The sequence below is a fragment of the Anser brachyrhynchus genome (assembly GCF_964034855.1).
Source record: "Anser brachyrhynchus genome assembly, chromosome: 3".
NCBI classification, from domain to species: domain Eukaryota; kingdom Metazoa; phylum Chordata; class Aves; order Anseriformes; family Anatidae; genus Anser; species Anser brachyrhynchus.
The window spans coordinates 72,517,408-72,531,811 of record NC_137696.1 but is presented as its reverse complement, the minus strand read 5'-3'; the positions used below and the strand labels follow the sequence as shown (position 1 = coordinate 72,531,811).

At 42.8% G+C, this 14,404-nt stretch overlaps 1 long non-coding RNA gene across 1 annotated transcript; it reads left to right on the top strand.

The window, feature by feature from the left end:
- Window positions 1-837: 837 nt before the first annotated feature.
- LOC308192707 lies at window positions 838-10,286 on the top strand. Its single transcript, XR_013949036.1, has 3 exons — window positions 838-2,855; window positions 3,153-4,499; window positions 9,189-10,286. It is a non-coding gene; the product is annotated as an uncharacterized lncRNA (long non-coding RNA).
- Window positions 10,287-14,404: the final 4,118 nt, after the last annotated feature.

The following is a 14,404-nucleotide window of genomic DNA, read 5'->3' as shown; positions in this document are numbered from 1 at the left end:
GAGAAAGGTGAGTTTACTGTTTCCTTTAACACGATAGTACTTGATAAGGGAAAAGGAGGAAAGGAAGGAATAAAAATCCTGAAATGAAATGTCATCTGCCTTGCAAATTTAGGAAGGAGAAGTAGTGGCAATTATGGTAATACTGGTAACAATAACAACCTATGTGGCTGTTGGCTTTGCAATATCATACTCCACAAAATATCCTCATTACTCCTCTCCCAATTCTCTGTGAAGTCCATCTGTTCCTCACACATCTCCCCCATAGCTCCCTGCAGTGTCCTGCCATGTCATGTGCAACCAAGTCTTATTCTGCTGGAGCCACCTCCAGCCCTGTCCCACCAGCAGCTCCCTGCTACCTCCTCGGGTGGCCTTCTGGTAGCCCTGCTGGCTTTGTGGGCCTCCTAGTGGACTGGGCTTACCTGCCTGATTGTTGCCTCCTTCTGCTTCCTGGGCTGGGTCAGTGCATGCAGCAGACAAGCTGTGAGTGAGCCTGGGAGCCTGAGGCTTGTTCCCAATGAGGAAATAGCCATCCTGGTTTCTCTGGGTGAAGAGAATTTGCTCATTTGTTGCATGATGGTGGGTTTCATTGCAATTTAGTTCCCGTCTGGGAGCTGTGTTATGAATAAACTAATAACCTTGCAGCTGACATTATAAGACTTCCTACTTTTGATTATAGCTCAGAGCTAACTGCAGAGGGTAAATGGGGCAGAGCCAGCTGAGGGAAAAGCTTTAAAAGCTGAACAGCTGGTGGTTACTGAGGTGACAAAGGAATAGAAAGCAGTAAATAAGGATGTTTAGATGAAACCAGTTTCTGCTGAAGAGGTAATTATGTTTTCTAGAGGGTAAACTCATTTATCCATGTGGGTTTTGCTTGATTTGGTAGTAATTTGCACACTATTTGAGAGTTGTGTGTTGATGTGAAGATGTAGACTTTGCAGCTGAGGGTGTTTGGAAGTATTTTATGTTTGAAAATAGTTGCAGGACATTCTGGGTAAAAAGAAGGGGCAGAGATGAACTAGGTAAAAGTGATTAAACCTAAACTGTAAACAGCTAGTGGACTGACAGTTGGTCAAGAGTTGCTGTAGCTGACTTGCTTTGAAGAAATAGTAAATAAAAAGAATGAGGGGTCATAGAATCACAGAATGGTTTGGGTTGGAAGGGACCTAAAAGGTCATTTAATTCCAAATTCCTGCCATGGGCAGGGACACCTCCCACCAAACCAGGTTGCCCAAAGCAAGCTGGCCTTGAACACCTCTAGGGATGGGGCATCCACTGGCAACCTGTGCCAGTGCTAAAGAAAGTAAAAATGCTACTAAACAAAGCAAAAGTGATCCAGATATCTACAGACCTGTTTGGCTGTCAACATATTTTATTGGATTTACATGGCAAGGGCTTGGTAGCAGGGTTGACCCTGCAGGGCTGACCCTCTGTGAACAGAGCCCAGCAGCTGCCCAGTGTCAGATCACAGCCAGCTCCAGTCAGCTCCAAAAGGGACCCACCACTGGCCAGAGGATCTCATCACCAATAAGCGATGTTGTTTGTGCCTCTGTGAGAGCAGATTTAAGAAAGGGGAAAAACTATTGCACATAGAATCACAGAATCATAGAATGGCCTGGGTTGGAAGGGGCCTCAAGGATCATCTAGTTCCAACCCCCCTGCCATAGACAGGGATGCCAACCACTAGATGAGGTTGCTCAGGGCCTCATCTAACCTGGTCTTGAACACCTCCAGGGATGGAGGATCCACAACCTCTCTGGGCAACATGTGTCAGTGTCTCGCCACCCTCTGAGTGAAAAATTTCCTTCTAACCTCTAAGAAAAGCAGCCCTGCAGCCCCCCAGGTCAGTGCAGCAGGAGGGCAGGAGGTGCTCCAGGCAGGCAGCAGCAGTTCCCCTGCGGCCTGTGGAGAGGCCCCTGGTGGAGCAGGCTGTCCCCCTGCAGCCCGTGGGTCCCACACGGAGCAGATCTCCACGCTGCAGCCCGTGGAGGAGCCCCCGGTGGAGCAGGTGGATGTGGCCTGGAGGAGGCTGCGGCCCATGGAGAGCCCCCGCAGGAGCAGGCCCCGGGCCGGAGCTGCAGCCCGTGGAGAGGAGCCCACGCAGGAGCAGGGGGCTGGGGGGAGCTGCCGCCCGTGGGGGACCCGTGCTGGAGCAGTTTGCTCCTGGGGGATGGACCCCGTGGTACGGAGCCGTGTGGGAGCAGTGCTTGAAGAGCTGCTGCCTGTGGGCAGCCCCCGCAGGCTCAGTTCGGGAAGGACGGCGTCCCGTGGGAGGGACCCCGCGTGGAGCAGGGGCAGAGAGGGACCGTGAAGGAGCGGTGGAGGCGAAATGTTGGGGACTGACCACAGCCCCCATTCCCTGTTCCCCTGCTCGGCTCGAGGGGGAGGAGGTGGAAGAAGGCGGATGGGGGGAGGAAGGTGTTTTTAGTTTACTTCTAGTTTCTCACTGTTCTAGTCTGCTAGTGATAGGCAATACATTTCATTAGTCTCCCTCCACTGAGTCTGTTTTTCCCGTGACGATAATTGCTGAATGATCTCTCTGTCCTTATCTCAGCCCTTGAGTCCTTTTCATAGTATTTTCTTCCCCCTTCCCTTTCAGGAGGGGGAGTGAGAGAGCAGTTGTGGGGGAGTTCAGCTACCCAGCTGAGTAAAACTACCACACATATATAAGCCTTTATAACCATTCAGGATTTGATAGAATGGAGAGATTGTTTACCTGAAAGAACTTGACTTGTTTAGTTTAAGAAGTTTAAGATTGAAAAGAAAAATGTTTAGCCATTTTAAGTACATCAAGTTAGTAAACATCAGGACTCTAATGTACAGGATGAGATGCGAACTCCAGAACAACTTAATATGAGGTTAGTGAACACTGAAGAAAGTTACAAACCACCACAACGTTAAAGTTCTGGGATAGCTTGCCAGCAGGAGTAATGGGGCTTAAAAGTTATCTAGGCCTTGGTTGGTGCTTGATCAGCTGTTAAAAAGAGTTATGGCTATGGGGACAGCAGAAGGCAATAGTAGAAAAGTTTGGAACATAAGACTGGAAAAGACGTATTTCTAGGAATAAGAGCAAAGCAGTTTGCTGAAAAACTACAGTAAATCACTCCCATTCTTTAAAATACCATTAATATTAACGGGTTATTATTTCTCCAAAGGTTCCAGGACATCTTGAGACACCGAAAGAGGTGAAAGGTATTTATTATCAGGAAGACGTAGACTCAAGAACTGTCTGCACCAGTCTACATGGCTGTCATGGCCTTCTGCTTTGAGGAGCTGCATAGTAAATGGTTATACTCTGCCTTGGCCTAAGGGAAAGGTTACCTTCCGTTGAAAAATTGCTCTGGTTGCTGGTTTTGACAGAAGACAGACTGTCTGCAGGAATCCCTTTATCTGAAGGACAGACTGCATCTGAAATAGAAAAATTGTTTAAATAGTTGAATCATCCTTGCCTACTTCATGCTATTACAAGAGTCCCATCCTGCTAATGAGGCAGTGAGATCTGTTGTGTGTTTCTGCATCTAAGGAAAGCAAAGGCATAACTTTGGTTTACTCTGCCACACCTTCACCAGCACTTGGCTCACCCTGTCAGAGCTTCAGTGCTCTTATCTGAGTACTTTTCCACGTGTCTTTTAAGTCTTAGGATTTGAGACTGTTGAGTAAAACAACAACAGAAGCATTTAGCTTGTTTTCATTTAGTCTAAACTCTGGGCATCTATCAGAAATTATTCTAAATGTTTACTGCATTGAAAATTTCCCTAAACTTTACCAAAATGCTCTGAAGTACTCATGATCTTATATATATCTCCTAATTGTGAGGATGACCATCACATTTCCTGAAGGAAAATCTCAGTTCTTAGTTCTTTTTCTGAACACACAAAGAATTTGTATCTTTACAGAAAATAAACCAGACCTACATCGTGGCTGACAAATAAGTAACTGTGGTGGTTCTGAAGCTGCAGTATCAAGGTCAGAAATTAAAAACATTGGTTTATGGAAAATACTACAATAATAGTCCTAAAATAATTTATAAAAGCTCTGCCTACAAGTTTGCAGCTCCTGCTGTGAAATGCTGTATTTTTTTTTTCAACACGTTATTTTTATCTGAGCCATCTTTAAAAGAAGCAAGCACAGAATACAAATATGTACAAAGTGTTAATCTTACACTAACATCTGAAGTGTCATCTGAATAAAACAGTGTATTACCAAATTTTGGTAAGGGATGTGGTGATGTATTTAACAGGATTAAATTATATTTATTTTCCTTTCAGAATAAATTATAAATGTCACAGTTCTGCACAGCTGAAAAGACTGAATTAATTAGCCTGTCACCTGAGAGCTTTCGCCCTTTCTGCAAGGGAATGAAGTGCTTTGAAAGAGCACTGGAAAGGGCCCTCATCCCTCTTGACCTTTCCAGAGATATGGCAGACAGATCAATAGGGAAACGACTGCAACAAGCCGGCACCTTGCAGAGAGGGTATGCTTCAGGAGTCAAGAGTCCCTAAGTAGGTTATAAAAACAAGGATGTCTACTGCTTTGTTTTATGAAGAGGTCTTCTGTTGTCTTGGTTAAGGCTGAAGTAACTTCCAACCACTTTGCTGGCTTTTTTTTTTTTAAATTGTCTGTATCTTCATCAAAATCAAATTATTATTTTATTTATTTATTTTTTTTTCTGAAACATCAGTGGTGCAAATGTATAGTAGCTAATCATGGGGCAGGGGGACCTGAGGCAATTGGAAATGGTTCTCTGAGGTAGAAATTATGATATGCTGGACTTTCTATGGTTGTTTCTCTAGACTATTTGGCTCTTAATTAAAACTGAACACCATTATCTTAGAAACCCCAAAGGTACTGGTGTTGGTAAGAACTGGTGATGGCTACTAGCACTTGCAGTCAGAGTGCTTTATATACTGCTGCAAAGCTCATGCTCTGGATGTGATAATGACAAAGTAGTTTGTTCCTGTGATATTTGGTTAGCTGTTTCCTTGCAGGTAGAGGAGTATAGAAGAGTACAGAGAGAGGAAGTAGTTGCAGCTGAAAGTTCGTGTGCTGGATCCCTGCTTTGAGGGTGAATTCCACCAACTAAATCCTCTCTGTGTGACCCATTATGTACTATTCGCCTTTTAATGTTGAAGCCTGATTGTGAAGAATGATGCAAAATAGAAAAGATTGTGTGGGTTGAGTGCTCCTGAATCCCCTCTGACAAGCTTTCATGTAGTGTATGCTTTTCAGTGTTTGGGTATGGGGGAGAGGGAATCCTGTTTACAGAGCCTGCTCTGTCTTCTTTACACATTTCCCAGCAACCAAATTTAATATAATGTTTGCCTGTAATCTTTTGCTTATATTCAGTAGGCTCTGGATAGCTAACTAACAAAGGGAAAACAAACAAACAAACAAAAAACCATTAAGAGCTGCATGGACAAGCTAAGTAATTATGTTGATGTTAGCAGCCAAACCAGGTATATTTCTACTAATCACTCCAAAAAGAGACATAAATACCACAAATGACTCAGTAAGGAACCTTTACAATGTTTTTTGGGTTGTTACTCAGCAGTAGAAATAAGTAAAAAAATAAAAACTTAGTCTTCCAACAGCTCAGAAGCATGTGTTTGCATGCCTCGTTGCAGGTGGTGCTGAATCGCTCAGTGCTGCTTTGTAGCTGAATGGCAGACAATTAAGTGAACAGGATTCATAAATTGTGTCTGTACCAGCAAACTGAATGATGCCTGGAACTTTAATGACTGTGACATTAAATTTTTAATATGGTTCCTGGCTCCTTGGGTGAGTCCAAATGTGCTCTTCCAGCACAGGCCAACTGTTCCCAATACAGAGTATGAATGTGACACAACTATTCTGGAGGTAAAGAGGTTTAATGCAAAGGATAAGCTGGCCCATAGCAGTTGGTGTCAGGGCCAGAGAAAAGGCTCTGGCACTATTCAGTGGTTTGTGCAGGTTTTGTGCAGGAATAGGCATCATCCCTGGTCAGAGCACTCTTTTAGAAGACCAGAGACAAGCTGAAGCTGATTGCAGTAATAAACTAGCAGTTGCCTAGTGTGTATAGCCATGAGGTGACCCACCTGCAACATAATGCTCTAGTCTCTGGCCCTTGCTTTGAGGATGTTTCTGTCTTGAAATTAAATGATTAGTGGAGAAGTTAAAGAGAATGAATTCTTCCCCCAAACAGACCATAAATGTAGCTTATAGTTAATGTAGAGTCATATGCTTTTGTGCTCTTCTGGCTCAATTAATCTTGCTTTCCCTTTATTATATATTAACGTAGCTTGAACAGGAATAATGGACCGTGTCTTTACATGCATCCTCCTACAATGGTGATTAGGTACTTCTGTGGAAAGTGAGAAACAAGGATTTATAATTTTTTTCACATTTGTGGATCTAACCCTGACAAATTGCCTTGGGGGGGTAAGATGAAGAATGAGACTGAAATTACTGGGTGCTGACTAAGATTGTATTCATCAGTTTAAAAGTTCAGTATTCTGTGACATGATTTAGGGCAGCAAACTGGATACAGGCAGCCTACAGACAGATCCATGAGTTATTCGTATAAGCAAGTGCATTGTGGATGTCATTTGTTATGGCAAATCCCCCTTCTAGTATGACGCTGCCAGGAGTTTGAAGTCTTGTCTGTTGAGAAATGATTGTTTATGGCTGCTGCCTTTTCAGACATCAAGTACTCCAAGGTAAACAGTGCTCATACCCAGAATAATATAGGGACCAAAGAAAAAAGTGTACCTGCCTTGCCCCCTCTCTATACCCTCCTTTAGCAATTCGCATACAACGCTGCAGTGGTGTAGTGCTGTGTTTTTTTTAATCTCTCCTGTCTTCTGCTTTCTCTCTTCTATCACAGAATGGTTTGGGTTGGAAGGGACCTTAAAGCTCATCCAGTTCCAACCCCCCGCCATGGGCAGGGACACCTCCCACCAGACCAGGTTGGCCAAGGCCCCATCCAGCCTGGCCTTGAACACCTCCAGGGATGGGGCATCCACAGCTTCTCTGGGCAGCCTGTGCCAGGGCCTCACCACTGTCTGAGTAAAAAACTTCTTCCTTATATCTAATCTAAACCTACTCTCTTTCAGTTTTAAACCATTCCCACTTGTCCTGTCACCACACTCCCTGAGAAAGAGTCCCTCCCTATCTTCCCTGCAGGCCCCCTTTAGGCACTGTAAGGCCTCTGTAAGGTCTCCCTGGAGCCTTCTCTTCTCCAGGCTGAACAACCCCAACTCCGTCAGCCTGTCCTCACAGGAGAGGTGCTCCAGCCCCTTGATCATCTTTGCGGCCCTCGTTCTAGTAGGCCCATGTCCTTCTTGTGCTGGAGGCCCCAGATCTGAATGATCACTCTAACTTTGAAAGTGCCTGGAGGATGTTTTGTGGGTGCTGCTGTCCAGGAAATGTCCAACTAGATCATTGCTGTGCTTTGTGCTTTACTCTTGCCTTCTTTGAAGTATTGTTCTGCAGATGAGGAGGGAAGTGCTGAATGACTTTTTAATCTTTTGATTCTCGTATCTCTTAAAAAAAAATGTTGAAGAGTTTGCAGATTGTGTGCCTTCCTTCCCAGCCAATCTTTCCATTTAGAGATCTCTTTGGCTATGTTTTTCTGAGTTCTTATCCACCATTTATTATTATTTATTTTGCATTGAAACTGAATCTTTACAGAGGAATTAAATTTTCTCCTGCCGTTATGCCATTGTCTTCTCTTTAATGATTTGTGGAAATTCCTCTGTGGAAACCAGAGGGGCCCCTGAAGTCCAAGTTATTTCCTGAAAGGAATCTTGGCAAAGAAGAGCATTTGGTCTTCACTATGAAGACCATGAAGCTACTGCACAGAAGTACCTGAAAAGTTTTGCTCTAGAGGTTCTTACTTTGACCAAGCAAAGTGCAAAATAATCTGAACTGTTGCTTTACATGCAGAACAGCTTGCAGTTCTGTTTAAAATGCAAAGTAAACATGCTAGCAAGGAAAGCATTTTATTTTAATCTTTCTGTTAAAACTTGACACAGTGAAAAACATGGCCCAATACAATATTAATTAGTCCTCCTGGGTAAAATCTAATCAGGCTAAAACATCCAGAAATATTGAATGGGTACTGTACAGATCAGTCACCTGTACTCCAAACTGGGTGCATTTTTAACAGCATCTTCTCTATAAGGTGCTTCAACTTAATTTCCAGGGATAAAACTGAAGTATTGGTAAATGCTCAGATTGCTGTTGCTGTGCTGACAGCACCAGTGAGATTTTGCTCAGATAATCCAAGCTGTTCAGGAGCTGCTGTTGCTTTAGTGACCTTTTGACACAAAGGAACGGTCAACCTTTCCAGGTAGTGCGTGGTGGTTAGACAGTTCAGAAAGGGATTGTTGGATACCAGTGGAGTCAGAGTCAGATAGGCAGAGCATCAGGTAGTGCCAAGGATAAATGGATACCAATTCCCCATATAAATCCCAGTTACAGACTCTTGGAGAGAAGGCTGGCTTGTCTCTCAAAGCACAGCAGGAGCAAATGAGGATTCACTGCAGCAAATTTGGCAATGGCCAAAGCATTCCCTGATGGTATAGGAAACCTACCAGAGGAATTTCCTAGATACTGTGAACTCATTCAGCAGATGATAGCTGCCTTCTGCATTTATGGATTTGTATGATTGAAGTAAGCAAACTATATGGCTCAGTACATATTGCTGAGCTTTATAAAGGGAGAGAATGAGAGAGGGATAAACAGGAGCAACAGGGTGACATTCCCTGTGATGTGAGAGGCTGAGGTCCATATCCCTGCTGCAGAGAAAAGCTATGAACTCAGATTTTTAAGTATTGTATGTGAATAAGCACAGGCTAGGCTGGCCTGGAGAACAAATACTGGAATACTAGATCAGAGCTGACTCATGATGTCTCATGTGCAGGTCTGAATTGCTATCCCACACAATCTTGCCTTTTTTTTTTTTTCTTTTTTTTCCTTCTGTTTATGTCTATTTTAAGTGCTACTGATTATTCCCAGCTTGTGTCTGCCACATGGATTTTCTCACACAAGTCCCTGCACTGGCACTTCTCGTGGTGCAGACAGTGGCTGTGAGAAAATGGAGGTCTTGGGAGACTTACGAAACAACCTTTGTGTGCAAAGAAATGCTTTTATTAATTTGTGAAAGCCTTCTACCATAAATAGCTTGCAGCATAAGTGCTCTTTATTTTCAGTCTCTTTGCTGGGAGCCAGCTACGGGAGTGATTCCTGCCTCTGAAAACACAGAAGTGCTGTGGACTACATGGCATTGGCCAGAGCTAATGACTCTACGTGGAAAGTACTTTGACCCTGGTGAAAACTCCAAAATAACATCCTTGAATATCTCCAAATCCTGTTACAACTAAAGCCCTGTGACAAACTTACCTTGTCCCTTAAAAAAAATAAAATTAGGAAGTACTGGCCAACACCATGTTAAGATGTTTAATGTAATTGGCTGGTAGCATTGTCCAACCAAGATGTAAGTCAAAGCCATAGACATGTATTTAGGCTTGGGCCTTAGAAAAATGGATGGCCCACATGCTGCTTTACAAATGATTTTAAAAAACCAACAAAATGTTGAAATTGGATGCACAGCTCATCTTCAGGTTTATCTACCAATACTAAGATAGCTCGGTCAATCCCAACTTATCGATATTTTTAAAGAGATCAAATATTATTACTTTTTCTCTTTGAAGAGAGACCTGAATTTAAAAGCTGTTCTACAAATCAATGTACTAACAAAACAAGAAAAATCTCCAAACTATTTTTCTTGATCTTGTGTGTTCATGAACTGGACTTTAACAGCCTGCAGTGTCAATTCTATTAAGCATTTGATAACAAAGTAGGCAGGGCTCCATATGTGAAAGCTGTTTTCCCAGACAGATAAATTACCAGGCTAAAGTGCAAGTATGCTTATTCTGACAGTGAATTTAAATTATTGCCTCTAAAAATGGTGCATCTGTCCGGAGCTGTGAAACATCTGGTTTCTTTCTTGCAAATGTTCATGGGCAAAATAAGTTGTGTATAACTGTAGCATTATCTACATCTATCCTGGCTTGCTGATTTTTTCACTGTTCTACAAGAAATTGCAAACAATTCTTCAACTTCACTTTAGTGGCATAAAAGAAAAATATTTAAGCATCCTTTAGATGTTTAGCCTCCTTTCGGGGCTAAAAGGAAGGCTAGGCTTGTGGGTAAGGCACTGGCCAGAGAGTTGTTCACTTGGCCTAACCTTCCTGTATTACTTACTACAGAAAATTAAACAGGTTAAACAATTTATTATTTTTTTTCCCAGTTAGGACTTCAGTAACATTGCTTCCTTTCTGTCTTTTCCATGTAGGCTCTAACTTGTTTGAGACCGGGACCATCTCTTACAGGTTCCGTACGAGATACACAGATGCCAGCTTCCAGCCAGGCTACACACTAGCTTGTTTCTGCTGCTATTCTTTTTCTTGTGTTTTTGTAACTGCTTGGCATTTAAAAATCCTTATGTAAAACATCTCAAGCATAGTCCTAGTGTAGCCTGTTGGCACATTGTCATATCTTTTTCTCCTACCAGTCTCTGCTCTGCATTGCTCCTTTTTCAGTGACGACTTGTGTTGCCCAAGCCCAGAAGATAAACCTGTACAAACAGTGAAAAAATTACATGTTTTTTTGGTTGGTTGGTTGGTTTCCTTGTTTTCCCTGTAGTGGCACGGTCTTTGCCTCTGGGAGAAGTTATTCATACTAGGGGAACTATTTTCCATTACTTGTACTTTCTCTAGAAAGACATGTAATTTCATGTATTATCTCTTCTTCAGAAAGATGCTTCTTTTTCTATCCTACCTATGTAATTCAGAATAAAAGAAACATTTTTTTGACTGTAAACTTAAAAACATACATGATTATTGAATTAAAAATGATAACGTGCAGGAGGACCTCTCCATCTCTAGAATTGCAACGTATAGAGCCTTCTAATTTTATGTGAAATTGAAACATTTTGATCAGCCAAGCTTTGAGACCTTGCAAGTGGTCTTTTGCAGGTATGCCAGTCTTCAAGAAAACCTTATTTCTCAGCAACCAAAGGAAATGGGAGATATTTCCTTTGCTTATTACTGAAATCTCTTTCTATGTATTAGTACTTTGCACCAAAAAAAAAAAAAGTTTCATTTTAAGGTCACAGTATTGGGTACCTAGCCTTTTTTTCTTTTCTTGTTATAGTTTCCCTGTTTTTCCTGCCTCCTCAATCAAATATACGTTAAAAATCAGAACAAAAATCCAGCTGGAGCCTTGTTACAAACTGCTCCCATGGGACTGAAATGACAAGGACAGAGCCACCTCTGAGGATCTATTTTTTTTTTTTTTTTTTTTAAGTGAAGAGCAGCAGTGATCTCTGTGAACTGGAGGCATTGCCCAGTTTGCATCAGTTCTACCTTTTCCTTCAGTCCTCCTACAGGAAGGGTGTAATCTCACCTATGGCTTTCCACAGCACACTGCTTTTTCTGAAGCCTGCCTGTACCGATTTCCCTGCTGGTTTCTTCAGAAGTAAGAGGAATCTTTAAGAGTATCAGCAGCCATAATTTGCTTCTCCCCATTTAAATTCAGATGTCCTTCTGGGCTTTCCATAGGCTTGAGGGAAAATACCATTACTCAGCTCTGATTCAGATTTGCAGCGTGAAGCCATCACTCCACTTACACACTCCACGCATTGCATTTTACAGCCATTGTCTTGATTACTAAGCTGCAATTGATTCACTAGACAGCAAATTGAAAAATTATCTCTGGGCTTCTCCGTAAAATTACCTCTGATAGCAGGTGCATTAGGCAGTGCTTTAGTACTAGCAGAAGGCTGTCAGGCTCTTACCTTCTCTGCCAGCTAACACTGACTGCTAGGAGAAAATTGAAGTCCTGAAACAGTCTTAGGAGCTACAGCCAGTGACAGATACCCTCCAAACAACAGCAAAGTATGGGATGGCGGGTCAAGAGAGAGGGAAACATCACGTTTCTGTATTGAAGCAATATGGGTGCTTAATGCCTTGCGAGTACTGGTGATTAAAGGGCTCTCTTACCAAAGTTGGTTAGATAGAGCAATGTCCTTCTAAAAATTTCAGCATCTGCGGGCTGTATGTGTATCCCCTGTAGTGAACTGCTCCTCACGCCAATGTGTCTCTGTCATCTTCATCAGCAGTAAGAGGCACTCCGTAAGACTCAGGCGGTAGCTTTGGGGCAGAGCAGACAGGGATCTTTCACACAGCGCACAGTGCAGATGGAGTGCTTAGTGCTACAGATGTTGCAGATGCTAAAAGTACAAGGTTTGTAAATGTGTGCATTTTTTTTATATGCTCACAGAAAATACAAGGGCATCGTGAACAGATTTTTGAACCACAGGGAGCAATGTATTCAATTGTCTTGACCAGATATGTGAAATGAGATAATTGAATCAAATAATTGAGACAGGACAAAATAAGGTAAAGTATAACAATAGAAACTTTGCTAAGGATGATGCCATCTGGAATTTCAAGAGGGATTTTGGTGCTGGAAAGGCTGAAAGCCCATCTGGAGAAAATTAGATAGCAAGTGTGATAGAAAAATGGAGTTAAGATACTAGTTACACATAGGAGGTAAGCAGGGTGAAATTTCCTTCTGTTTAGTCTCCAGTAAGACATATTCGAGAACAGTGTAGGCTCAGGCAGGCTTGTGTTGAGAGCTGGAGGGGAAGGAGTGTAAGGTCAAGAGGCTGTCTTTATGCTGGTGGTATACTTTTTGGTTTAATTTGGAAAATGAATATATTTGCAAGAAGGAGAAATACAGGAGCAGCTCTGAGTCAGAGGGCTAGGAAAGTTCTTGTCTTCTGAGAGCTATTTTGAAGCTGCTATTGAGCAACAGGAGGAGAAAAGCAATGCTTGCCTTCTTTCTTAGGGTCAATGAATAGAGGCTATTTTTACACAAGGGTGCTTTTTTCCTCTAGGAAAAAGGCTGTCATTGATGTAAGTGAAATTGCTGATTCTCTTCTGCAGTAAATTATATGTACCAGTGGGGATTCATGTGAATACGTGCATCACTCGCATCTCATGGGGGGTTTCTAGGGACACTGATTCTAAGGTCTCCAAGTGGGTTCACACCTATTACAGTTTCTGCGGTGTCTCTTCAGCCTCAGAAGTCCTCTCACGGCTAGCATGCCTTTATTTAGGAGGTCTTACATTTGCCTGCTTAGGCAGGTGCATGCATGTGTGCACACAACTGTCTACTGCTCTGCCGTGGCTCTTAGAGCTTGTGATAGAGCCACAAGCACCAGCAGAAGTGACCTTCCTAAATTGAAGATGACAGTGTTTTTATCCCTCTGCTTGGCATGTCTGGGAGCTGTAACAGTAAAAAAGAGGAATGTCTGCTTTTCTATCCCTCCCTTCCACTGCTTGCCCAGACAGAGCTGAGCAGCCCGCCGAAGGGTGTTTGGCATTAGCAATTGTGTAGTGACCCCTGGCATGTTTACGAACCCTCCCCTGCCCTGAGAAGGAGGGGCTGACACATGCCCTTGTGTTTTCCTTGTGCTCTTTCTGTGCTTTCTGCTTGCTTTTCTTGGCAGACACTTTGACATCCTGACTTGTTTTACACTTACAGCAACTTTTACTGAGAGCTTAATGAGTGCAAAAGGGCACTTCTGACTTCTAAACAGTGTAAGGCAAAACAGTGCTGTGGGGGAGATGATCTACAAATGAACAGAAACAGCAGAAAGCTGAAGGGTGAGCAAGATGGTGCAAAGCCATCTAGAAATATCCACCTGCCCTGGAATGACTTTGCCTCACCCTGAAGACCCAGCTGTATTTCAAGTGTGCCTAATGGCTTAAAAAAATGTTGGTGTACTGCTAACACTGTGTGAAATCCTTTCAGTGTAAGCTCGCTGCTGTACGGTAAGATATTGTTAATGCTTGGCAACCTCTTGAGAAATAGTCTGCTTTCTCTGAACTCCAGCTCATTTTAGCAGATTAAAGCCTACATTTTCCCCTTCCTGTTGAAAAAGCAAAGAGAGGAAAAGGTGTTACTGGCATTTATCCATGTTTTCAGCTTCACATTCTGCTTTGTCTTCCTTTCAGAGTGGACAGAAGTCCTCAAAAACAAAATTGGCAGTTCTTATGGACAGCTGAGAATAACAGACCGAGGACACTCCTGGGCTGTCCACATTCTGTGCAGGTCTCCCATGTCACCAGCCCCATAGCTTCTTTCTTTACTGATATATAGCTGGGCTAGAAAGATGCGACCTAATTACTGCTCAGAGTTCATTAAGAGTCCTTCTGTCGTAACTCTTGATTTCTTGATGAAGCCTGTCTGAATGTGGGACCGGGCCAGTCACTTGCACTGAGGTGAAGGACTAGAGCCAGGTTCACTCTGGCCTGTGAGGTTGAAGGTTTTTTTTGGCCAATACTGCATTCTACTT